The following is a 27,671-nucleotide window of genomic DNA, read 5'->3' as shown; positions in this document are numbered from 1 at the left end:
GGCTACATAAGAACTGAAGAAGGAGAATCATCCAAAGTTTCTAAGGAAAGGAACAATAAAGGTAAGAACTCTAAACCTACATTTCATCATTGTGGTAAGAAAGGACATACAACTAATGTTTACAGGAGTAAGAATGCGAGTCAGAATGCTAAGCCAAAGAACATGACTCATTGTCACAAGTACAACAAACAAGGTCATTAGGCACATGAATGTAGAACTAGAACCATGCATGCACAAAAATTTGAAGGAAACTAATACAATCATCAAAATTTTGGACACAAAACCTAATGCAGATCCAAGTCCACATGGTCATCAAGCAAGCCAACAAAAGTAAGATTCTACGAAAACTTATACAACTGGGATTACAATACAAGATATAGCTGTCACTATTGTCAAGAATATGGATATATCCATGAGAATTACATTAGAACACACTTTAGTGGTAACTACAAGAGATGGTTGAGTCAAACCACATGTTTTAGTTGTCACAAGACTGGTCACATCAACAAGCATTGTCCAACTAGGTCCAAGGCACCAAGTTCTAAATTTGACAAAGGTTAAGGAAAGATAGATGTTGAGAACATTAGGAATAAATTGAACAAGACATGGAAGAAGAAAGATGTTGGGAGTACATCAAATGGAGAAGGGATCACTCCACCCAATGGGTCAAGTGGTCACACTTCATCAAACTAAGCAAAAGGAGGTATGCGGGACTGATATTAAAAATATTTTATCATACATCAGTTCCAAGAAATACTTGTATCAAAAAAGATATATTAGCATGAATAAAGAAGCAAGATAATGAGTAAATTCCAAGGCCAAATCTTCAAGTTCTCACATTTTTGCCAAGTATGAAAGGTCCACTTCATATGTCAAGTAAATACTAGTGTGTGTTGGCTCATAGTCAATGTTAGTTGGAGCTGAGTCATCAGTAGCTTCTGAGTGGAGGCAAAATCAATGGATGCCAAGTGAAATAGAAATCACTTTGAAACTGAGTTTTATAGTTGTACACAACTAAGCATTAATTAAAAATTTCTGAAGGGTATATGGTCAATTTTTACCTATTTTTCTTCATGAAAAATTCAAAGCAAGAAGTGAGTAGAGCAAAGAAGTGATCTACAAACTAGTTCAAAGAATTTGCATGAATTATAGAAAAAATCAAGCACCAGTTTGTCTTTTTTAAAGGTATTCTTCATCTACCAAGCTACGTAATTTTATACTCATTAAACCCTAGTTTGTGAAAATGGTGTCTAGTTCAAAAACTATGAAGAAGAAAGAAACTTTTGAAGTTCAATTAGTCAACAATGAGGTTAAATAACTAGATTTCAAGGCTATTCTAGAAGTTTCCTATAAAAATGACCCAGCTAGAGCATTATCCATGATCCCGCCTAAGGTTATAATTGTTGAAGATGTGAGGAAATGCTATAATAGAAAAGTAGGAGCCATAGGAGACATGGAAATAAGAAAAGGATATGAAAATTTGTGTGAAAACAGAGTCCTAAAGGAGGAATTCAAGATTATGGAGAGAAAGGGTTTGACCCGTGCCGTAGGTTTTCCCACAATTTTTAAAATAGAGTGGATTAAGATAGTTTTGAGTAGAATACATGATGGATGTTTATGGTTAGAAGGTAGACCCATTAAAATTTCAAAGGGAATTGTCCATAGGATTACTAGTTATCCAACACTAGATTGGCCTAAGACATTGAGAAGTGACTTTGAAGAGTCCATAGAGAAAAACATAAGAGCAAAGTGGAACAAGCATTGTGTGACCATTGACACCATTACAAACCCTTTGCTTGATTTTTCTATTAGAGTCATATCCCACAAATTCTATCAATCAAGAAAGTTAAACAATGTGTCTTGCATAGTAATGGATGTTGGATATAAGATTGTTAAGAAAGATCACACCTACGATCTTGCAAAACTTCAAATTCAACAGATAAATAAAAATCTTGGAGCTATTAGAAGGTCAAAGAGTGCTCAATGCAAGTTTGGATTAATACTTGTATGTATGTTTTTCTATGCACAAATTAAGTTTCCATGTTTTGGCAAAATAGAATAGAAGATAAATAGGTTAGTTGCTATTCAAATGAATGAATATATTGAGAAAATGGGAGACAAATTTGAGTCAATTGTGACAAGCTATTTTGAAGATTTAAGAAATATATGAAGCAAAGGTTAAGGATTCATGTTTCCTTAGTTGAGCAATACTACAATGACATTTGTTTCCTTGTTGATATTTATTACACTTAAATCTAGGCTATAGTACCTAGAGTTAGATGGTTAATGCCCCTAGGATATGAAATAAATATGGATAAAGACTCAACTACCACGCACTCCTTACTAAAGAAATTGACAAAAGTGCCAAGATATTTGGCAATTATGATGTTGTGAAGTCAAAAGTTGAGATGGAACTAAAGACAACCTCTACTGTAAAAAAGAACAAAAAATGGTACAGAAACTGAAGGCCAAATTTGTAGAAGGTGTTGGTGATGAAGAATAAAAAGATGTTGATGAAGATGAAGAGGAAGAAGAGGTGCAAGGTTAAGAACCTTTAGCTTTAATCTAAGGCATGGGTGAAGACCAAGAAGAAGAAGAAGGTGCAGAGGAAGAAGAATCCAAGGAAGCACTAGTAAAGCCATAACCTAAGAAGAGGAAGGCTAAGGCATAGCTTATAGACAAACCAAAGGCAAAGAAGGCTACGAAGCCAAGCACAACAAAACCAATTGCACCAACAATGAGAGCTCATACAAGGGCCACTACCTAGAAGGCCAAAGAGTAGACAAATGAAAAAACAAAAGCAATAGAATAGAAGGGCCCAATACATAAGAAACAAAGGAGAAAGTATATTGCATAGCCTAAAATAGATGATAAAAATACTGAATCAAAAGATACAAGTCAATTTAGAGTGGTAAGTCATGCACCTAAATCTGATCTTGAGAATATTTGTGATAATATTAAAGATAATGTAGATATGATAGGATTAAAGAACATTTATTTTGGTAAACTTACTAGAGAAGAGAAAAATAAGGTAGAAGAGTCAGTGTATGCCATGATGCCTAAGTTCAAGAATGCTACACTTGAATTAGACAACGTAATGCCCAAGGAGCTATACACCCTTGTAGAAAATAAGTTACATTATTGTTTAAACCTTGAAAAGAAAATAAGGAAATTAGCCCTAGCCCAAGTGATGCATGACCTAAAAAAGGGTCAAATTATCAAAGAAAATAAGAAGTATGGTAGTAGATTTGCACCCAAATATAGGGCATTCAGCATTCTCCAGAACAACATTGAAGATGTTGTAAAGAAATCCAATCAAATGTGGAAATTGATATATGGGTTGACAACTATCAAAGTAGGAGAAGGGGATCCCTTTGAGGGAAGAAATGATGGAGAAAGAGAGGAAGAAAAGGAAGAGGAGCCAAAAAAATAAAAAGAAGATAGCAATATGGAGGAGATACAAAAGAAGAAAGATGAAATGGCCACAATTGAAAAACAACAAGAAGAATAGAATGTAGAAGATACACAAGTGCCAACCATGAGCCCTCCAAATGATACAAGCACACCTACAGAAACCATAATAGTAAAGGATGTTCTTGATAACTTACGTTAGAACATCAATCCATTAATTGTAGAGGATTTGAAAACCTTATGTCATCCCTTTAGATACTAGTGCTCAACCTCTAGTACAAACATTAGATGCTACATTTGCAAATGTTGATACTACTAAAAAAGTTGACATGGTTGAATAGCAAACTTAGACTCCTCAAGTAGAGAATGCTTTAGAGGCACAAATTGGATAGATAGAGGTATCTGTGCCTAAAACAAAAAAAAAGGAGTAGGTTAGATATTAATAATTGATCGAGGTAGAAGTGAACAAAAGGACATATCAAAGGAGGAGCAAGAAGCCATACAAACATTGATAAATTTAGCAACATCTAACAGTCCAACAAAATTCCTTCAGAGAACGAGCACTGATGCAATACCATTGCAAATTTCAGCACTAGGATCCAGCTCATCCAACATTGTTAAGGTATTTCACTATGGAGATGCAATTTTAGATGAAGAAATAGTGATACGAAAATATGACTATGCAACCATGACACTAGAGAAAATAGGCACAATGCAAGAAGCCTTTGAAAAGAAGAAACAATAGGAAATACTCAGAAAAGAGTATAAACAAAGGCAAGCATTACAAGATATTAAAATCATCTTTTTAGATGCTTTTAGTTTGTAAACACCTGATGAACCTATCCCAATATTAAAACAATTATCAAAAATTATGGAATAGGTGAATAATGAAGACCAGGAAGCCAATGTAAAACTTATGGAATGGTCTAAAAGGAAATTCCAAGGGAAATTAAATGAGAAAATATTAGGTGATATAGCACTCTCACAAGTTAAATTGGACACAAAAATAGAGGAAGTGAAGAAGGTACTTGAGAACATATTCTCATTGTACAAAAAATTGTGTCATCCCACACTCTTCATACAAGAAATAGGCCATAAGATTCTGAGTCTGGAGAAAAATTTGAAACTATCAAGTATCCAATTACCTAAGAATCCAACTCAAAGTGAGAAGCATTTCCATTCATTTCTTCAAACACAAAGTCAACTAGCTATGTTAATAGTAGAAGAGACTAATATAAGAGCCAAGTTTACTAACATTCAAGCCTCCCTTACCCCTCACATGGAGATACTCCACGAGGAACTAGGCTATGCAAAGAAATTGATGAAGAAAGATCCAAATATTTCAACATTAGATGGGCTTGTTCACCTTGCAGTAGAGATAGCCATCCAAATAAAATCAATAGATGTTGCATTAGACAAATGGGATGCTGCTCTGAAGATTATAGTGGAAGTCCACAAGAACTTTTTGGACAAATACACAATTAGTATATAGACCCTTTGACATAAGTGTCAAGAAGGGGGAGATAAAAGATAAAGAGTAAGAGGGAGATAACCCAAAGGGGGATATCACACAAAATGGGGGAGCAAAAAAAAAGAGAGTAGAAATAGAGATTATATCAGATAAAGAGTATCAGTTAGTATTTTTGAAGCCAAAAGAGTATCAGCAAAAGAAAAATATATGGAGAATAGATTTTGGATAAAGAACAAGAACATTAACTCAAGGGGAGTTACAAAATTTTGAGGTATATAAGTCTATTATAGAATTTTTAATTTTTTTTGAAGTTTTGTGAATGTATTATACTCAAGGAGATTAGATATTTTATATATAGTTAAGTGTTTTTGACACTCATGTCAAATGGGAGATTGTTGATCTTAGATTGGTTTTGACAATTGAGTGTCAACACACTTAAGATATTTACTAAGTTCATGCTAAGCTAGTGATACAATGCAAGTATAATATACATAGATGTCAAGTTGAAATGAGTGTTGAGTCACTCAAGTGCTAAGCAGATAGACCATGCCGAGTGATTCAAGTGCTGAGTAAGTAGCTGATGCCAAGAAATTCAGCTACCAAGCTAGAAATAGAACTACAATATCTCTCAAGCATCAGTATTATCAAGTGTCAAGTAACATAGATTATATGTAAACCATTTTTATGCCAACTTATGGATAAATCTTGAAGCTTTGAAGATAAGGATGAATCTATTTGGATTCCCTATGCAATCAACATGCAACCAATTAGAAAATTGAAAGGGAATAAGAGAAAAAATGAATGAATCTTAGCCATAGATTCATACTTAACCCTAAGCCATCAAAGTATTTATGAGGAAGAAGAAGCCCCATAATTCAGTATGTATGTATGAAGTTATGCATGTGAGTGAAGAGTAGAAGGAAGAAATGAGGTGAATTGATCATAAAGTATTCAAGATAACTTAGTAGAGTAAAAAAATTGCATAATTAGTTTATAGAATAGAGGATCAAAGACTCGAGATTGACAAATCAGATCAGAAAGGATTAAGAAGGACAAAATGGTGATCTAAAACTAGCAAGTTAAAGTTGTAAGTCATTAGATCAAAAATCCTACTATTACTTTCTAACAACTATATCAGTAGAGTGAAATCGTTTAGACTAAGGTTGACTTAACAGTCATTGTAAAATCCTTTAAAAGGATGACATTCAAAGTGAATATTCTAAAGTCCATTAACTAGGCACACTTCTAATAGGGTGTTAGAATCCTTTAATAGGGTGAGATTTAATAGTCTCTTGTAAGCCTTTAATAGGGTGGGCCTTTCACAGGGTAGATCATGTTTTATGGTCAACTTATTGTAACCCTAATAGGTGACACTTTATTGTTGTAGTAGTGAAGAATTGTGGGTGTCATCTCCACTCCAACTTTACCTTCTCATTTGGAGGGTTTCTAGGTAACCATATCAGGTGTCAAGTGTGTGTATGTTTATATATTTTGATTCATTTTCTTTACATTTCATTTTAGTTTAGTACATGCATCTAATGAATGGTATAAGAGTTTTAAGTGCTAAAGTTTGAACTTTTGATTCACCCCCCTCTCTAAAGTGTATGTTTCCCATTTGTAATTTCAACAAGCACTCAATAATACTGATGCTTAACATACACTATAGTTTTGTTTCTGGCTCAGCACCTGATATGCTCGACATCAACTACTTACTCAACACTTGAATCACTTGGCATGGTCTATCTACTCGGCACTTGAGTGACTCAGAATATAAGTGACTCAACACTCATTTCACTTGACATATATATATATATATATATATATATATATATATATATATATATATATATATAGATATATATATATATATTATACTCAGCATGTAATACTAGCTCGACATGAACTTCTAAAAATCTTAAGTGTGTTGACACTCAATTGTTAAAACCAATCTAAGATCAACACTATGACTAATTGAACATGATTATGTGAGGTTTGTGAGTACAATTTTAGCATATAAAATGGGTTCTAGTTCAAGAGAGGATGAAATATATTTAGGCTTCATCAATGTTACATATAAGATGTGTATTAATAGATTTGAGGTTATTGTTTGTGAGATTCTAAAGCAATAATTGTTTGACAATATAGAGAGAATTAATTTTAAAAAAATGTAACTTTAAGATTTGTATCCATAATCACTTACCTATTCTTCCATGTCATGAGATGATTCCCAAACATGCCAAACCCTAAATGGAAATTAGACAAATGTTCAATGAAATTAGAAAGGTTTTTCTATAGGAAGAAAATAAAAGATTATATGGTCATGACAATAAAAAAATTTATAAGTTCATTGCAAACTAAAATAAAGAACAAAGTAATGATCCTAAAGTCAATTATGAAAAAATTTAAGAATAAATTTATTTCATTGGCAACAATGATAAGACCTACATGGAGGCAGTTATACCCAAAGAAATTTTATTGATCCTTTGGGATATAAAGTGATAGAAACATAGATTATGGAGTATTGAACTAAATTGTTAAAAAAAGAAGTTAATGATGAAAGTGAGAAGTGGGGAAAATTAGAAGAAAGAATGAAAGAAGGACAAGAATTAGTGAAAGACAACAAATACATCTGCTAAGAAAGTGGTGAAGAAGGTACTCAAGGAGATTAGAATGACACATACAAAATTTGCAAAAGCAAGATATGTTGTAACATCAATGAGAGCACCAAGACAGAGCAACCTATTATTAGTGCAACTATTATCAATTGCACCAAGAAATTAACCATCAACAAAACCTACTCAGGTGGCACCTATTAGTGCTATCTCTACAATAGGTGAAGAGAAAAGATAGAGGGATGTAGTAGTAGTAAGATAAGTACACCAATTGTTCAAGGGAAATGTGCAAGATAAACGTCATCAGTAACACTTGAACTAGTTAAGAAAGAAGAAGGAGAGAAAAATGAAGAGGTAACCCTTAAAAGATAAAAATGATTAAGGTAATGGCCACTAGCATAGGAACTAACAAGAAGCCAAAAGTAATAATGACCTATGAGGATAAGAGAGAAACAATAGAGAAAATAAGTACACAAAGAAAGATGAGAGGCCAAATTACACAACTATCACCATAGGAACAATGACAACCACTATCACAAGAGGTAGAAAGTAGTGAGAAAAAGATGGAAAGAGTTGGAAACCTAAAGTTGGGCAAACAAAATAAATGATAATTGAGGATGAAAATATAACTCATCTAAACAAGTTTTATGATCTTTATGATCCCTTGAAAATGAGGCAATGGAAAAATCCAATTATAAGATATATGATAGATCTTAATGACCCCTTGTAGAAGAGGCAAATGGATAATGCATTGATAAGAGATATGATAGATTTGAATAATTTTCTTCTACATAGTCACGGAAATATTCATAAAGATATATATAACTATTTATTGACAAGAAGACAAGAAAATAAGGAAACATGCAGTTAGAAAACTTTTTGATATTTAGACAAAAGAAGAAATGAAAGTTATATTGGAAGATATTAAGGCACTATTGAGGAAAGAGAAAAGGTCTATATTGACTATGGGAGGAGAGCATGAATTTATCATCAAGGAGACATAAGATGCAATGGTCAAGATGTACTAATTCAAATTTTAACAACTTCGAACAACTTGATCAAACTCATAAATCAACTTGGTTAGTATAGAAAATCATCAATAACTCAAATTACTCATATTAACACCTAACCCTTTTTTTTAGTGTTAGTTGAATCATAGAATCATATAAAAATAAATAGTATAACACATAAAAGCACCATTCAAACAATTATGCCACTAGGATTTAACATGGAAAGAAACCCAATTCGGGAAAAACCACCAAGTAACATGCTACCATTTTTTCACTTTTTTGAAGCGAGTCCATTTAAGAACCAACCCTAATAAATGTTACAAACTAAACTATAAGATGTGACCCTATTAAAGGAATTAATCACCATGTTAGAAGTGGTCTTGTAAGTAGTCTTCAAAAATTTCCCATCAGAATATCACCTAGATTAATGGGTTTACAACATGACTGTTAGGTAGACCTTGATTAAAGGAGTTTTACTGGCACAATGGTTAGAAAGTAATAGCTAGGTTGATTTGATAAATTTTAATGCACTTTGCATGTTCATATCTCAATTCATCTCACTCATGTTTCATTAATTGGTCTTCATCACATTCTCCATCTTTGATATACTTGGCAACACCTCAAGCAATCTTAGTTTCACCAATGTCTCACTTTTCCTCTACAACTCTTGTTCTTCCACTTATTCTGCACAAATTTTCCAGCCAAATTGTAAAACATCTCATATGCCTCCTTAGATAGACAAGTTTAATCTTTTTTTGCTTAAACATAGCCATAGATCTTAGGGTTTCATCATCATATTCATTGGATCCATTCATCATTTTGTCTTTCTTCTCCTTTCCTTGAAACTTCTAGACACATTTTATTGAATCTTCACCTTAGATCACTTTTCAAATTTAATTCATACATTAAATATGTGAGCTCACCAATTTTCATCCTTAACAAGTTTTGACTATTCATTAAATTCAACCATGTTAGCCTCAAATCTTGATTCTTTCTTAAATTGTTAATTGTGCTCACACTCAATCATCACTATATTCTTCAGCTTTGTGATCACTAGGTAGCTCGGTCACTACATATTGATCTATCTCACTCAGCTTGTACTAGCTTGCTTGAACATCACTATACTTAGTCACTACTTTCTAAAGTTTTCCTTCATCTTTCTCAGCCACTACCATCAATCGGAGAATATTACTTTTCTCGACTAATACTTAAGCTCCTTAATCTTCTTCCAAGTAATGCTCAACTTCTTCATTGACCTAGTAATCTATTGCTTGGTGAAACTAGTGTTTTGACTTAACTTCTTGACTTGCAGCAATCATCTCTTGTACACTTCAACTCATCTTTCTTCTTTACTTAATACAATGATTAAAAAGTATATTATCTTGTCAAACACTAATTGATCAAGTGTCCTTTGTAGTTCCATCATACTTACTCCTCTTTACTTAACCACTTTATTAATTCATCTTGTTATCTCTCTTTTCAAATTCTCTTCATCAATCAAATGATATGGTACTTTACATTGTTACCAAACATCTTACAAATAAGGTTAGACAACAATGATAACATAACAATTGTTCCAATTATAGATCCAACAATGTTCCTCTTTGACATTAATAGAAATACCTTTAGCTACCCTGCTTAAAAAGTCCATTATCACCAGATGACTATAAAGTTGATCCTTAATACCATCACGTACCTGTAACTTTTCAATAGTAGACTGTCCAACGAATTCTATTAAGTCTATCAGTGAAGCAACTCTAATACATCATTTAATGTAGTATTATGAGATCAGAATATCATAATGCTATGGTAACAAACTTTATTATACCAACATCTATAGTCGATGACTTTAAACCCAAACCAAAATAGTGCATTTCTTGTTCAGGCACATTTAATCATTTGTATGTTTTACCAATCAATGAATAAATAATTTTCCCAGGGTGCGGTTTCCTTTAAGAACTCCAGCTCCTTAAGGTCATCTTTGTATCTTTCTTTTCTTACTAACACGTTTCTTTTCTGGTAGGCAGGTAGAGGATTCTTTATATCAGCAGATATTGCTTTCTCTAATATCTATAGTGTTTCCTAATGTCTCTTTAGGGCATGTATAGCCATTTATAGGTAGCTCATAAGAATAGAGGATCAGGGATTTATATGACAATCTCTTCCAAAATGATGCTCTGCAGAATAATATTTTTCTTGCCAAAGATATATAATTCCCATGCCATACCAGACATGATAGTGGCGAGGGTCAATTTGCAATGCATTTTGATAATAATAGGTACCATTTTCAAACTTCTCCATAGCAACATAGACATGGCCACGAAGAGTATGAGCATAATATAAATGAGATTCAATCTGAATGGCATGTTGAAATGTTTTCAAGACAATCTCAACATAATTTTGTAATCTGAAGAGATAAATGATCGATTGCAATTAATTCCTGAGCTAGCTAACTCAATTCATTTATTCCTTCATGTAAAATAGAACTATACACTTTACATCCATTTCATCTAGACTGAAGGGAGAAACATGGCGAGTGCTTCAAAATAGTTCACCATTTCAAAATATTGTTTTCCAACCTGGCAAAGGATCCATCATGTTTCTCATTATTGTGGTGGTATCTTAAAAAATGAATATAAAGCCTGCTGACAATGATGTATACATGAATGATCGAATGCTTCCCTTAGAACTCGTAAAAGCCCAAGGATCTCCAGTGAGCCTTTTTTTTAAATTGAAGAGTGGTATAACCTACTATGAATTGATGGTTCATCTTCCACTTGAACAGATCCAAGACACCTAAGAGTATTAATAGTCATATGTTATGTTCGTGAATGCTCAAAAGATTCATACTTTTAACAGTATCCAAGGTGCTTTCTACAGTCAAAAGTTCTTTTTATGAGTAGTGGATGTGTGAAGCGTGCTTAGCGTTTTTTTTTTTTTTTTTTTTTTTTTCTTTTTAGCAAAATGCGTCCCCTATGTTTAGAAGAGGAATTCCTGTTCCATTCTCCCTACCGACATAACTTGTCTTGTTGCATCACCATAAGGCCTTGTACCGCGACAAGGCACTGTTTTAGAAAATAACCTTCCTGATACCTACCTTAATTTTCCTTCATCAATAAATTTCCTTCTTGTTGGTTGACCTGGAGAATTGATAATGGGATTTCGCCGCTGGTGTTAAACAATATAATCTTGATGATTACAAAGGGTCTTCCCTTGCCCTCGAACGAAACCTGCGGCGATAGACTCAAAATATAAACAAGTCCTGCGTAACGTAGGGTGATCTTAAAGTGATTCAAGATATTAAAAATTAGTGGTTTGGTCTTAGTATTGGAGATTACAGGACTGTTCATTGGAAATTTGGATATGAAAATCTTAAATGTTTCAATACCATTATTCGTTGAAAGCTCGCTAGGACCTTCCCATTGGTCTGATTACAAGTCTGTAAGGAATATTTCAGGGAAAGGTTTGTAGCCGGCAACCCGTCAGCCCAAAATATTCAAACCCACAAGGATGGGTCTATGCGAGGACAAACGTGCATTGTAAAGTCTTTCTATGTGATCTGATCAATCTGTATCTCTTGAAGAACTCATTTTTATTGAACTTTTTCAATTGAAGAGAGAAGAGAGATAACAAACTGATTCAGAATTCGAGGGAGAGTGGATTTTGCCATTCTAAGGAAAGTCTGTGTAATTTCTTGTTAAGAAGAGAGCATAAAATAGAATTCCAATCAGCAGTAAAAAAATAAGTATAATCTTCCAATGAAATCATGAAAATCAAATTGGAAAAGGTGATTTAGTGTTTCACCTTATTTTAAGAGAATTGATAATGAGGGTAAACTAAGAAATAATTTTATGATTTTTTGGTCACTATTTGGAAGAGCATCACCAACCTAAAAAGTAAAAAGTTATGCAAGAATAGAATACAACTAAAAGGCAAGTAAAACTATACTTGAGATGATGCTAAAACCACTACTCTTTATGAAAGGAGCCTCTTCAAAATCTCTTCTTACTCTCCAAGAAGAATTGAAATGTTTTTCAATATTCACAAAACATCAGAATAGATTGTTCTTACTTCAAAAAGAGTTAAACAAATTCATTCAACCTTAAAATAACACAACTTCATTTGATGACATAGAGCCAAAGTAATGCTTTATCGAATATTTTCATCTTATAATGTTCTTAGATGTTGCCATTTTTTGGCTAATACATAGATTTCGGTACAAAACACTTTAAAATGTCTATATCCCATTGCATGCAAAGGATGTCTATTGAACAATTTTTATTCTCTACAAATATTTTGTGTTTGGGAAATGACAACAACAAATGTGTAGATCTCTTGTTAAATTGACAGTTGCCATGTTCAAATATTTTACATAATATTTCTATAGAGAAAGGAAAAGACCACCAGGAAAAATAACAATAGCCAATAGAAAATTTCTAATTTCCATATGTGACATCAAATAATTCCATTACATCTTAGAAACTATAGTCTTAAATGCTATAATTTGAGAAAGAACTATTTCCAATCAATGGACTAATACTTTGGAAGAGGTCCAAAACTTTAGTCTCTTGCCTTATGGTAGGGACTAATAAGAATATGTATAGGTCAAATGAAATGAACATGAAAATAAAAATATAAGTTTTATACTTTTGCTCCTTTTGTAGGACATGATGTCCAAAGGTGAAACTTCTCTTTTAATCAAATAACACATAACAATCTAAGAAATTAGGTCAAAATAGTCTATGGTCATCATCAAGGTATGGAGATGGTAAGGAAAGTAGAGATAAAAAGTGAGGAAAATAATATGTCATTAATTTTTATTTTTAAGGGAGACGTGTCTAGCCAATATTATAAGTTCTTCTTTATATGATGAGGTTTTATATTTGGCATTTGCTTTTGCAAATCTCATATTGTAATTTTAAATTGTTCAAGGGAAAAAAAGACTTTTATAATAAAAATATTTTACACAAATAAGTCTAACCTTCACAATATTATGATTCAAATTAAATTTTATCCAAATCCTACAATTTCTTTGTTGCTCAAATTTAACCAGATAAATATCTACAAAATTCACTCCCATGTAATTTCTTTTGGAAGCATTCATTTCCACTTTAAAAAAATTACTTAATGAGTGACATAATCATGTGATATCATTTATATATAATGAGAAAATTAAGTATATTCATTCTAAACCATTTATATGGTTGATTCTTCTTTAAATTGAAGATTTGATAGGACTAGAAAACAAGTCCCTTTCAAAGAGTTGACTTGAGAGAACTTTGCCCTTAGATATCTATCAATCCTCTAAAGATGTTAATGTGTATTATTATTATTTTGTTTAGAGAAAAGTGTAGATTCAAAAAGTTCAAAAAATAAGAGATTAAAATTAGTTGGATTGTATATATGTGGAAGTGATCTGAATGTACAAGCTTAAGTGAATAAAATGATAACTCTTATATCAAATTCTAGAGAAACAAACACATGAAATGAATGAAATTCAAAGAGTAAAGAGAACTAAATCATCATAAATGTCTTGTATAACTAGCCATCAATAGTACCTTTTTCTTTTAAATTTAATTTTCACATTTAACATTCAATATTTTCATTATATCATATTCATGCTCACAATTGATTTGTCTAAATCAATATATTAATTTATTTTGTACATGAATGAATTATATATAGGCCATTTTTCAATGAAAGTGAACTTAAAAAATAATAATATGTGAAACAAAATTAAGATGTAACCTAAAATATAATTTAGATAAGATGTTGAAAAAATATTTTTTCATTTTATAAATAATTTTTTTTCAAAAGTACATTGTAAGAATTTAAATAGGGGTCAAGCTTTTCAATAAATATCTTCACACTATACTTAGTATCCTTTATAACTAGTAAATGACTTGCACATTTATAAAACCAATTGAAGAAAAGTTATTGTTATTTTTAATAAACTCTTATATTTGTTTTCAAGTTTTGCATCGTATGTATGATATGAGGATTATTTATATTTAAATTACGTTTATAATTATTCAAGCTATAGATCAAGTTGAGGTTAAACAACCTCAATAGGGAAAAGGTTGATAGTGCACAATAGGAACAATGTGAACAATCATAGCAATAGGGAATTGGAAATGAGGAAAGGACAATTGTCTTAAGGACTGAAGCATTAACACTATAAGAATTTGGTATAGCTATGATACCATGAAGAATTTTGCTTAGGGAAAAATGAAGACAAGATCAAGAAGAACAAGACTAGCACAATATGGACGAAATAATGTATGATTAGAATAACAATATGAGAATGAATATCTAATTATCTTTGGATATAAGACCATTCAATAATAGATAAATTGATGTTGTATTGATGTACCAGAATACTAAAAGTTCCTATATATAAAGGCCTCTATAAAGCTTCTAGAATGACTAGGAGTTAGCAATATGATAACTATCACAACTAAGCACATGTCTACCAAGAGTGGATTATCCTCCATTGAGTACAAGAGTAAGTGTGATGATGAGAGGATAAGCCTACATAGGTGTGTCACATAAAATTATGTTGTAGACACCATTTTCTTAATTAGAGTGTGAACAACTGTGTTGTCTAAATGACAACTCAGTTGATTATGCAAACTCTAGCATTTTAGACACCATGTGCTAAAATAGAGTAGCTAATTCTTGTGTTGTCAATGTGAGAACTCATATGAGTACACGTACTCCTAGGTTTCCAACCTAATCATAAACAAAATAATGCATTTATCCTAAATAAAATTAAGTAAAGTGTAAATAATAATTATTTACACAAACACATACGATAGATTCCAACTAGCCAAATGTTTCTATAGCCTCAAGATAGATTGATGTAGGAAATCAAGGTCCAAGGTCTCCATCCAATTTGTTTACACCATTGATAGCTAGGCTTAGTTTGTATTAATAGTTCCAATCAAAGAAGGCCAAATGGAGGGAAGAAAAATTGGGATTAGAAAGAACTATTCAGAATCAACAATAAGAATTGATGAATAATGATGATGAGATTATGGCATTGAAAGATAAGATTATGCAGGTTATGTGCATGATACTTAATTTTCTTGAGTTTTTCCCACCACCCTAGTTATATACCCTTTTTCTTAGGGAGAAAATGTTGAATTTCTAAATGAATAGAATAGTTCAAGGACTTATTCCTATTAGTTTGTGGTGAATTATCAAGATAGTACTGTACATCATAATTCTTTGGGGCTTAGGGCATTGCCCCCAAAAAAAAATTTGGTCCCTATTTTATAAGGATTTTGGGCTGACATGTAATTATTAATTATAACCCTAAAGCGATAAAAATTCTTGTATAAAAGGAGGTTAAGGTTAGTGTTTTCATAAGATGTGATGTAAAAAAAATTTCTTACAGTGGTAGTGAGCTGTAAGGGATTACAAATTGTAATTAGGTTGTAATCACTAGATCATAATAATAGTTGACTCATTGTTTGGTGGATGTAGCCCAAGGATTATGTGAACCATGTTAAATCTTGGTGTCTTGTGTTCCTTTTTGGGTGATCTATTATTATTATGATATTGTTTATATTTGCATGTAATTTTTATTTCTATCCGTGGTTAAATCCTAACAAGTGGTATCGGAGCTAAGTTTTTTTTTTAGTTATCCTCTATAGGAAAGTCACATAGTTGAGTGGGAGTCTCACTGTTAAGTGGGAGTGATGGAAAATGAGGGTAAGCTAAGGGTTGACAAGTTTAATGGATAGAACTTTTTGTTATGGAAGATGCAAATGGAGGACTATCTCTATCAGAAGGATTTATGAAAGTTGTTGGAAGGAAAATCCAAGAAATGGGGTACTATGACAAATGAGGAATGAGATATTTTAGATAGAAAGGCATTTGGAAGTATTCGATTATTCTCGGCACCATCAATGACATTAAACATTAAAAAAGCAAAGACAATGAAGGAATTAATGAAAACCCTAGCGAAATTGTATGAAAAGCACTGCTCTTCAAATATGGTATTTCTAATGAAGCATTTATCTAATATGAAAATAGAAAAAGTTGGATCTTTTGTGGATCATTTAAATGAGTTTAATACTATTACTAGTCAATTACCTTCTATTGGTATTAATTTTGATTAATAAGTTAGGGCTCTCTTGATTTTGTGTTGTTTTCCTGAAAGCTGGAATGGCTTGGTAATGATTGTGAGTAATTCTATTTTTAGATATAATACCCAAAAATATGATGATGTCATCAATGTTATTTTGAGTGAGGAAGCTCGTAGGAAATCCTCAACTGGATCTACATTTAAAAGTTCTTTGAATGCACAAAGTAGAGGCAGAACAACAAAAATAGGAAATAATTTTGGAAATCATGGGAAATAAAGAGGAAAGTCAAATGGGAAGAGGTCTCGATCTAGAGGACCAAGAGATTGCTAGTACTATGGTAAAATAGGGCGTAAGAAGAAAGATTTCTAGACTCGAAAGAACAATGAAGGAGATAAACTAGAAGGGCAAAAGGAGGAAAATGTGGTAATTAACAAATTTGAAGAGGATGCTTTGCTTCTTTCTTTAGAAAATATTGATGATTCGTGGGTTTTAGATTCTAGTGCTTCATTTCATGGTACACCTCATAGAGTTTATTTTATTGATTATGTCCAAGAGAATTCTAGACTTGTTTATTTGGAGGAAAATGAACCCTGTCAGATTGTTGAAAAAGGAAAATTTAAGATTAAGTTGTAGAATGGGAATCGTTGGCTACAACATGAGGTAGGACATGTTCCAAGACTGACTAGGAATTTAATCTTAGTAGGGAAACTTGGTGACAAGGGTTGTGTAGTTACTTTTAATGATAAAAATTAGAATGCTTCAAAATGTTCCCTTCTAGTAGCAATAGGTGTGAAAGTAGCCACCTTATATCTTTGTATAGGTCATATTATTCTTTCTACTTTGATTTTTTTAGAGAAAAATGAATGTTCAAGAATAGTTGACACCCAATCTTAAAAATTGGGTACCTAATTTGTTTAAAATTGGGTGTTCAATTTTTAAAATATGGTTCGGGTGCCCTATCCATATTCAAAAATTGGTTGCCCAAATTTTGAATATGGATCAGGCACTTGAACCATAATAGGTATTTGGTTCTTAAAAATTAGATGCCCATTTCTAAAGAAGTTTCATTCCTTGAAATGGACTTCCACAAAATTGAGACCCAACTTCTTGCACTTACCCTTGCTACGGTTGAGCAGGGAGAACAAATAGCTATTGTAAATTTTGATACAACATTGTGGCACAACAAACTTTTGGACATAAGTGAGAAAGGTATGAAAGTACTTCATTCAAAGCAAGTTTTATTAAGTTTGAAACATGTTAATATGGATATTTGTAAAAGTTGTATGTATGAAAAATAAAAGAGAGTGAGTTTTGTGATGATTGGAAAGGAAAATAAAAGTGAGAGATTAGAGCATGTGCATATAGATGTATGGTAACTAGCTCAGGTATCTTCCCTTGGTAGCTCTCATTATTATGTTACTTTTATTAGTGATGCAACTAGAAAAGTATGGGTTTATTTTCTTAGATAGAAATGTTATGTATTTCAAACTTTTAGGAAATGGAAATGCTTGGTTAAAAATGAGACTTGTAGAAAATTAAAATGTCTTAGATCTGATAATGGTGGTGAGCATTTTAGTCATGAATTTGAAGATTATTGCTCAACTAATGATATTCATAGACTGAAAAATGTTCCAAGGACTCCACAAGAAAATGGAGTGGCTAAACGCATGAACAAGACTATAATGAAGCATATAAGGAGCATGATATTGCATGTTGGGTTACCCTTAAATATGTGGGTAAAGGCTGCCAATATTATTGGATATTTGATTAATAGAGGTCCCTCAACTCCTTTGGGTTGTGGTATTCCAAAGGAAGCATGGACTAGTAAGAAGGTGAGTTATTCTTTTTTCAAGACCTTTAGTTGTGAAGCTTTTGCTCATATAGATTTTGAAAATAGAACCAATATGGACACTAAATCAAAGAAATGTGTATTTTTTGCATATGAGATTAATGAATTTGGTTATAGGCTTTAGGATTTTGAAAATCATAAAATTGTAAGAAGCAAGGATGTCATATTCAATGAGAAAGTGTTGTATAAAGATCTGTTGCAACAACATGAGAAGAAAGAAGAAGATTATGTAGTACTATATGATACACCAAAAGATGATGTTCCAAAAATTCCTCATGATGTGCAACAACCACAACAACAAATACCCCACACACTAGTGAATGCTAGATGGTTAACAAGGCTAAGTAGACCTCTAAAAATATTTTCGCCTTCCTTGTAATTTATTTTTCTTACTGATGTTGGTGAACTTGAATGTTATGATGAAGCTTTCTAGGTGGATACTAAGATTTAGTAGGAGTCTATAATGAAAAAAGAAATGGACTCTTTGTTGAAAAATAAAACATGGGATTTATGCAAATTGCCTATAGGCAAAAGGGCTTTATAGAATAAATGGGTTTACAGTTTGAAAGAAGAGGATGGAGGTAATAGGTTAGTGGTAAAATGATTTGCATAGAAAAAGGGCACTGATATTGATGATATATTTTCTACCATTGTTAAAATGACTTCTATTCACACTATTTTAAGTATTGTGGCTACTAAAGATTTTCATTTGGAGCAACTTGATGTCAAAATAGCCTTCCTTCATGGTGATCTAGATGAAGAGATCTATATGGCATAGCCATAGGGACTTGAGGTCAGAGGTAACGAGAACTTAGTGTGTAGATTGAAGAAAAGTTTATTTTGCTTGAAGCAAGCACCTTAGCAACGGTATCTAAAATTTGATAGGTTTATTCATAAACATGGATATAGCAAGTGTCACTTATATCATTGTGTTTATTTTAAGAGTTTGGATGATAACAACTATATTATTTTATGTTTATATGTTGATGATATACTTGTAGTTGGGTCTAACATGGATCATATAAAGGGGTTGAAATGCCAGATAGTACATGAATTTTCCATGAAGGATTTGGGAGTAGAAAAATAAATCATTAGTGTGAAGATTTACAGAGATAGGAAGAACCTAAAATTGACATTATCTCTGGCTGATTATATTGCAAAGCTATTGCAACATTTCTCTATGGACAATGCTAAAGTTGTCAAGATACCTTTACCTAGTCATTTGAAGTTGACTAAGGAGATGTGTCTCAAAACACAAGAAGAGGAGGATAAGATGTCTAAGGTACCTTATGCTTCTGCTATAGGAACCTTGATGTATGCTATGGTATGTACAAGGCAAGATATTGGACATGCACTGGGAGTTGTTAGAAAGTATATGAGTCATCCAAGAATTGAGCATTGGAATGTAGTCAAATGGATTCTTTGATATTTGAGAGGAATATCTAGTAAGTTTTTACATTTGGCGGCTCTACTACTACTTTATTGGGTTATGTTGACTTAGATTTGGCAGACAATATTGCTATTGAGTAGATTACTATAGGTTATGTATTTACTATTAGTGGGGCAGTAGTGAGCTAGGTTTCTACGTTACAGAAGATTAATGCTTTATCCACTACAGAGGTAAAATATGTTACTGCTATAGAGGCAACCAATGAGATGATATGGTTAAGTTCTTCCTAGAAGAATCGAGACACCCTTAGAAGGATAATTATTTATTTATAGATAGCCAAAGTGTCATTCATCTTGGAAAGATTTCAACTCTGCATTCAAAGATAAAGCACACACAATTGTGGTACCATTTTGTTCAGTCAGTTTGGGATGATGGACAATTAAAGCTAGAGAAGATACATAAAAATGATAGTCCAACAAATATGTTTACCAAGGTAGTAATAAGGGAGAAGTTGAACTCCTCTTTATCTTCGGTTGGTCTTCTTGACTGAACAAAAATAAAAGTACAACAGAGTCCAGGGTTATTTAATCTATTCCAGTGGGAGCTATAGGTTTATTAATGCTATGATCAATCTCCAAGTGGAAGGTTATTGTTGTGGAGTCTAATAAGTCTCCAAGTGGGAGATTTTTGTGATGTGGAGCCTAACTAGACTTGAAGGTTTATTTAGTGCAATTTTCTTCCCATTTTATTTCTATAGGGGTTTGAGGGTAGTGCCTCCAATATGGGGTCAAGGGGCAATGCTTTTGCAATGTCTTGGGGTAGAACCCCATGTGTGTTCCTTATTACAATATAGGGTGGGGTCAAGCGGCAACTCCCATATGGGGGTTTTCAGGGGTAGTACTTCCAAAGCCAAAAATGACCTTATATTGTAAAAGGCATTAGCTACTATTTTTTGTATTGGATGACTTTTTCTAGCCCTAATTTTGCAAGTAGAAAAATTTTGTATAAAAAGGCTTAGGGTTAGGGATTTCATAATGTAATGGTGATATTGTAGCTTCTTGTGGGGGTATTGAGCTATAAGGGATTTTGGATTGTAATCATTGGATAATAATAATATTGGACTTACTATTGGTGGACATAGCCCAAGGATTGGGTGAATCATGTTAAATCTTGGTGTCATGTGTGATCTATTATTTTCTAATATTGTTTATAGTTTCATGTAACTATTATTTATATCTAACGATAATCCTAACAGGTACTAGTGTCCATGTTTCTTTTCTTTTCTATCTGGACAATTTTTTCATTCATTGCTTTTATCCAACCCTCATTGTCCAAAGCATATTTTAAAGATTTGGGCTCAAACTCACAAAGTAAACATGTATCACTTCTAGGTCTCTTTCTTGTTATAACACCAAATTCTTTATCTCTACTAATTTTGTCATGCATAATGTCTTCTTACATATTTTGGTAGTACAAGTTCTTTTCTTATCTATTCTTCTACAGGTTCATCTTGAAAATAGATATCAATCTCATTATCTCTCTCAGGTTCAAGCTCTAGTTCATGTTCAACTTACTTGGCAATTTCTTCCTAATGTTTGACTCCCTCTATCTATGATTTGACATCATTTTTCTATTGCTCAACACCTACTCTATACTACCTAACAACTAGTTGTTGCAATTTGACTTTTCCATTCCATTATTGTTTTGCATTTTTGTTCTCTTCTATAGGTAGGGTGTTGAGAGCATTACCATTTACATATAGGAACAAACTGTACTCTTCAATTTATTTATTTATTTTTTCATTCAACTTCATTCTTTTCTATATATTCATCAACTTGCACATTTGTACTTTCCACAACTTTGTTAGTGTTAGAGTTTAAACACATATAAGCTTTTCTCTTAGTGGAATAACTTAGGAATATTCCTTCATCAATTTTTGTATCAAGCTTTTTATTTGTATTATACTTTATTATATAGCATTTTATTCCAAAAACTTTAGAATATTATACATTAGGTTCATATCCATACTATATTTAAAATGGTGTAGCATTTGTACCTTTCTTGACTTGCACTCTATTTAAATTATAAACTATTGTACTTATAACTTCTCTCCAATATTTTTGTGGCACAATTTTCTCCATCATCAATGTTCTAGTACAATCCATGATTGATCTATTTCTTCTTTCAACTATTTCATTTTGAGGAGGGGTCCTAGGTCATGACATGTATCTTATTATTCATTTATCATAGCAGAATATGTTAAATTCATTGGAAATAAACTCAACACCTCTATCAGTTCTCAAGCACTTCAAAACCTTTCCTATCTCCTTTTCAACTCTAGTCAAATACTACTTAGATAGTTGAAAAGAGTTCAATTTTTTTTTAAGAAGCATGACAATCAACATTCTAGAATAGTCATCAATAAATAGAATGAAATATTTGTATACACAATATCTTTCAACACCAATATGTCCACATAAGTTAGTATGAACCAATTCAAAATATCATCTTATGAATCTAGATAGAAAAAGTTACCTCTTGTTTAATCACCACTTTTAATCAGGTTACCATTCGCATCAAATAACTTTTCCCTTTTGTAATGGAATTCAACTTTTTAACCCAAAAAATTGTAGTTATGACATTTGTCCTAGTAAACTTTTCACATTTGAACTTGTCAATCAATTGTATTGATATTTTATCTTTCACAAGATATTGTACATCATTCCCAAATTTCACACAGCCATCCTTATATGGTGCAATATTCTCAAATGCAGTTTTATCATTAGTCTTGTGATTTGAACAAATGCTATCAATTATCCACCTATCACTCTTAGTCACATATGAAATTAATACAATTTTCTCACCTTCAATAAAATATTCTTTCATTGCAACATAGACTACTTCATCAATACTTTAAGATTCGTTATCAATTTCTTCTTCCACAATGTAACTTGATTTCTTACCTTTCTTTTTGTTGTCCTTGTTTCTCTTGCTATCTTAGTCATCATTTCTCCCTTTGAGCTCACTTTTTCTTTTATCATCCTTGCCTTTTTTGTGAGGACATCTTACAAAAATACGAAAAACCTAGTTTCATGAAAGATAGATTATAGGAAGTTTACCTTTGTATTCCGCTTTGCCTCTTGAAAGTACTCTAGCCACCATTGCTTCAAGATCGTCAATTTTATCATCAAAAGTATCATTGTCACTTTTCACATATTTTCCTTTTCCTTTCTTACTATAAACCAATTGTGACTTAGAAGAAGATTCAAAAAAAGTGGGAGTGAAATTATCAAAATTTGACATATCAAAACAAGTAAGCCTACCAATCACACCTTCCAAGGTTAAGTCATTACCTAGAGTACATCTTAGAGTTCTTGTATTGTCAAAACCCTAATAGCATAGATAAGAAGTAGAGTTATAAATACCTTGCTTATTATAGTATCATCATCAATATTTCCATTGGATCCTCTTATAGAATTTGTGACCTCTTTGATTCTTACATAGTATTGGAATATATTTTAAACCTCCGTCATTCTCATTTCATTAAGCTTACCTCTCAAGCTTTCTTATTTTTCTCTTAGGACATCCTTGTCTCCTCCATAGATTGTCTACTATGTATCCCACATTAATTTTTCATTCTTGTAGGTTTTAATGTCATCAAACTCAATATAGCTTAGCAATAATGTAATCTCTATAGGGGCTCAAAATTGAAGCCCCGATTTTGAGTACCATCCTAAAATTCAAGCCCTATAAGTGCTTTTTAATGCATGTGTACCCAGTGATTTTTTCGAGGCCTAGGAGGTGTTTTAAAATTTCTAACACCTTGCATTCAGTAAATACACTCATCCCATGAAATAAATTGGCATTCTGAATCATTCTATGAAATTCTATTTTGAGCAATGTTCAAATCTGCATTTTTGCCAAAGTATAAAATAGTGACTAGAGGCCGAGTTTATAATTGAATATCTCATACCCAGTATTGTTTCATGACTCTCCATTTTGTAAGTGTTTAACATCAATACCAAAAGAACCTATGTTTAATATTTTGAGTCATTTTGATATGTTTTGACAAGGTTTTGAATCCCTCAAAGTTGGTTAGTTATTGCTGTCATGATGATGCTAATTGTTCAAAATTTTGGGAGGCCCTACTTGACTAATTATAACCTTGACCTAGTTGATCAAAATGAGAAAATATCTTTTTCAGTTCATTCTAGAGGTAAGAAAATTTCTATGTTTTAATTTTGAGCTTATCATGAATCTGTTTGATCAGTTTTTGAATGCAATTCCAAATGCAATTTATAAAGTTTTACTGGTGTCATAAAATGTAGATTAGTTGGTACCCCTATTCATGATTTCATAACTCCAAATTCATGATAGATAAGGTCAAATGGATTATATCATTGTGCTCTATTCTTAAAAAAATTAAGTGTGCTAGTTTGCAAATCCCGACGAATCTGTCTGTACACTTTACCAGGTCCATTCTATTTGCAAAAAATGCTTTTTCTACCGATGTTTGTAGTCTACAAATTTAAATAGGCCACTTTGACCGCTCACCAAATTTTCCCAATTATTTTTTATGAGCCCTAATCCTAAATTTATACTCTCCTTGTGATAGTGAATCAATGCCTTAGTTTTCATGCCCCAAACTATTCATTCACCCAATTTTTGAAACCAAAATTGAACACAATTTATTATTTTCTTACATGTTTGATTGTGGGCAATTGTAAAAGGGAAACTTTGATAGTCAATATCTTTTGACTAAGAATTCATCATGAGACAAGATTTGATATGGTGCAAGAATGTAGAACAAAGAATCAATATGTTTGATTTTAGAGCCCAATCAGGTGCTTTGGTTAGTTTTTTTGAAGCCAGTCAGAGGACCTTGCAACACAAAATTGACAATTTGCAAAAAGTGTTAAAAATAACCTTTAAAAGATGAATTAATAATGAAAATTTATTTCAGTCAGTACTAGGTATTTATCAAACTAATTTGAGAGTTAAATTGTCCAAAAGCAAAAAAATTAGCCAGACTCACTTTAGGATCTGACTAGCTTTAGCAAGTTGATAAGGTATTTGAGATTGGAGTTGTTTTAAAGTTATTATAATAACTATAATTTTAAATGTTTGATACAAGAACATTGTTATTCAATATCAAATAATGTGTCTTTATACATAGAGAGAAATAAAGGGGAGAATCAAGCATCAATGTCTATACTGATTTTAAAGTTCCATCATAAAATGACCATATTTTTGAAATACATGTTTAAAATTTCTCCTATAAATATGATTTCATAAGTTTTTATGTCAAAGAGATGAAATTTGAATGTTTATGTCATTGTCATCATGTTTTATTTCTAGGGCGATGCTTCATAGGGAGATTGATTAAGAGGAATTTCAAAGTTTTTGATTTTGTTAGATATCACATCAGTTATGAATAGTCCATTAGAACCTCTGTGACTTTTTATCCACAACTTCTCTAAAAGTCAAAGCTTTGTTATCAAATTTGAAGACTATATTAATGCACTCAAATAATCTCTCCTTCTCCTATTTGTTTCTCCAATGTGGAAGAACACCTATAGAATGGTTAATGGATTTGCATTGCAACAATAGACATATGGATAGATTTTTGGTTATAAAATTGTAGGCAACCACAGACGGATGAAGTCTAGCAGCATTGGGATTTTATTGATGTGATTGAGTCCATGCTCTCAAGAGAGGAATCCTAGCACTAGAGCCAATAATTTAATAGTAATGATTGTGGTTTGATTTTTCAAATAAGCCTATTTGTGGGAAAGTTTTCCCGGAAATGCAAAGAGGCCACATCAGTAAATGGTCTACTAAATGGCTATAAAAGAGGGACAAGTTACTAATGCCTAACATTATAATATACCACTTAGTATTTATAATTTATTAGATAAATTCATTGAAAGTCAATTAACCATGGGAAGACATTAATGTGAAGTGGCATGAGTGGACTGGTTTCATTGTGTATCTGATAGATGAAGAGTAACATTGGAGTAATGCTCTGCTAGTGGATGATCTTTGTATCTTGCCTAGAAGGGGAGACTACTGGCCTTAAAAACCATGTCAATTCTAATTTCTTAGTTACCCATTCTTGCATGGACTACCATCTAAAAAAAGGGGGTTTGTGGTTGTCAAAGTGCACAGAGAGGCAACAATAGAAGGTTTTAGCTATGATTGCAATCACTGCTGCATGGTCTTGTCTATGCTATCAGATGGAATGTGCATGTGTATGACATTTGAAATTTGGAAGGACTGCCTCCCACTACACCCTCATTTATCTACAAAGAAGAATTGAAGAGAACCAAAAGAATGAGATGTCATTGATGTCGTCAAATTGGGGTAAGCTATCATAAACAGCTATATGATTTTATGCAAGTAATGTTTGTATTACAATTTGGGTGTTTCATGCTCATAACTATGAATGCATTACATGTAATGCCATGACTAAAGAATTCAATATTTGAATGTTTTTAAGAAATTTGGCTTTTAAAAGCCATGGGTTAGCTTGTGCATGGGGCCCATGGTGAGTTGGAGGTGACCTTGCATAATTTTTGAACAAAATGCTCAGTGATGTGGTAATGACATGGAACCTACAAATGAACCAAAGATTGACAAGTGGTAGTATGTGGTGATAGAATGATGAATTGGGTAGTGATGTGGCAATCAAAAATCTAAGGCATAGAATGGTGACACATGGTAGATGGGATGGTTGTTTCCATGTTGCCAAGGAGAGATGCAAGGAGGATAAGTATATTGACATGGCAACCAATGATGTCAGTGTGACCGGACTGATTCAAAAAACCCCATATTGACATGTAGAGCTAGCTTGACTAAGATGAACCAATCAAAAATTGACAAGTGGCAGAGGTTTTCTGATGTGGCACATTTCTTGAGGTGTTAAGGTGGTGTAAAATGCAACATGTCATAACATTTCTATGTCAAAATGATGGGGAAAAATGTTGATTGTGAGAGAAACATAGTGATCATTGACATGCCAGTGACATGGCACAATGATGTGGCCATCGCGTGGTAGAGTAGGAGACCAATGAGATGGTGATACATAGCACCTAGGTGGTAGGTTTTAGATAACAAAGCAAAAATCTAGCTAATTAGAGCATGACACATGGCAGGGTTAGTAAAATAGGTTTGACTTGAATGGAAAATAGGAGGGCGAAAAGGAAAATGGATAAAAATATTAATTTTAAAATGTTTTCTCCCAAAAATACATGCATGATCAATTTTGAATAGAATTTGATTTAATTATATAGTTTAGACTTTAGAAAATGGTCAAATATTTGCAATAATGAGATTTGAAGCCATGAAAGGAGCTAATAATTCAAATTAAGATTCTGGGCATTTTTGATAAGTAGATGTAGCACTATTATATATTGTCAAAATTAGGAGATAATGAATTTTCTATTTCTGGAGTTTGTTTTTGCACAGGAGGCCACTAGTTCAAGTTATGCGAGGATTTTTCTTAGGTGCTCAATTTTCAAAATAACTTGGTTGAGGTAGTTCAGATCTAATTTCCAATGAAATGATGAATTGAGTGAATGTAAAAGGTAGTAAAAATTAGTCATGGATGAGTTTTGTTACATCCAAATTAGTTAAATCAAGGTATCATCAGGATTCCAAATGCATTTCAGATATTTTAGTAGCAAGATGATTTTTATCATTAAGGAAGAAATATTTTGAGTTTGCTACAAAACTATGATGAAAGCCAAATCAGATTTCATGGGTAGAAAGATGAGGGAGGTTTTACAATAGCAAAGAATGGAGATTGAAGTCAACACATGTCAGTTCTAGATTAG

At 32.3% G+C, this 27,671-nt stretch overlaps 1 pseudogene; it reads right to left on the bottom strand.

Moving 5' to 3' along the window:
* Window positions 1-12,042, bottom strand: part of LOC149565970 (cell division cycle protein 27 homolog B-like) — a 45,736-nt pseudogene extending 33,694 nt beyond the window's left edge.
* Between the last annotated feature and the right edge of the window lie 15,629 nt (window positions 12,043-27,671).

The sequence above is a fragment of the Cupressus sempervirens genome, chromosome 3 (assembly GCF_028749045.1).
Source record: "Cupressus sempervirens isolate cs-2001-9-10 chromosome 3, ASM2874904v1, whole genome shotgun sequence".
In the NCBI taxonomy this organism is placed as follows: domain Eukaryota; kingdom Viridiplantae; phylum Streptophyta; class Pinopsida; order Cupressales; family Cupressaceae; genus Cupressus; species Cupressus sempervirens.
The sequence above is the reverse complement of the archived record's forward strand: the minus strand, read 5'-3'. Positions and strand labels throughout refer to the sequence as shown.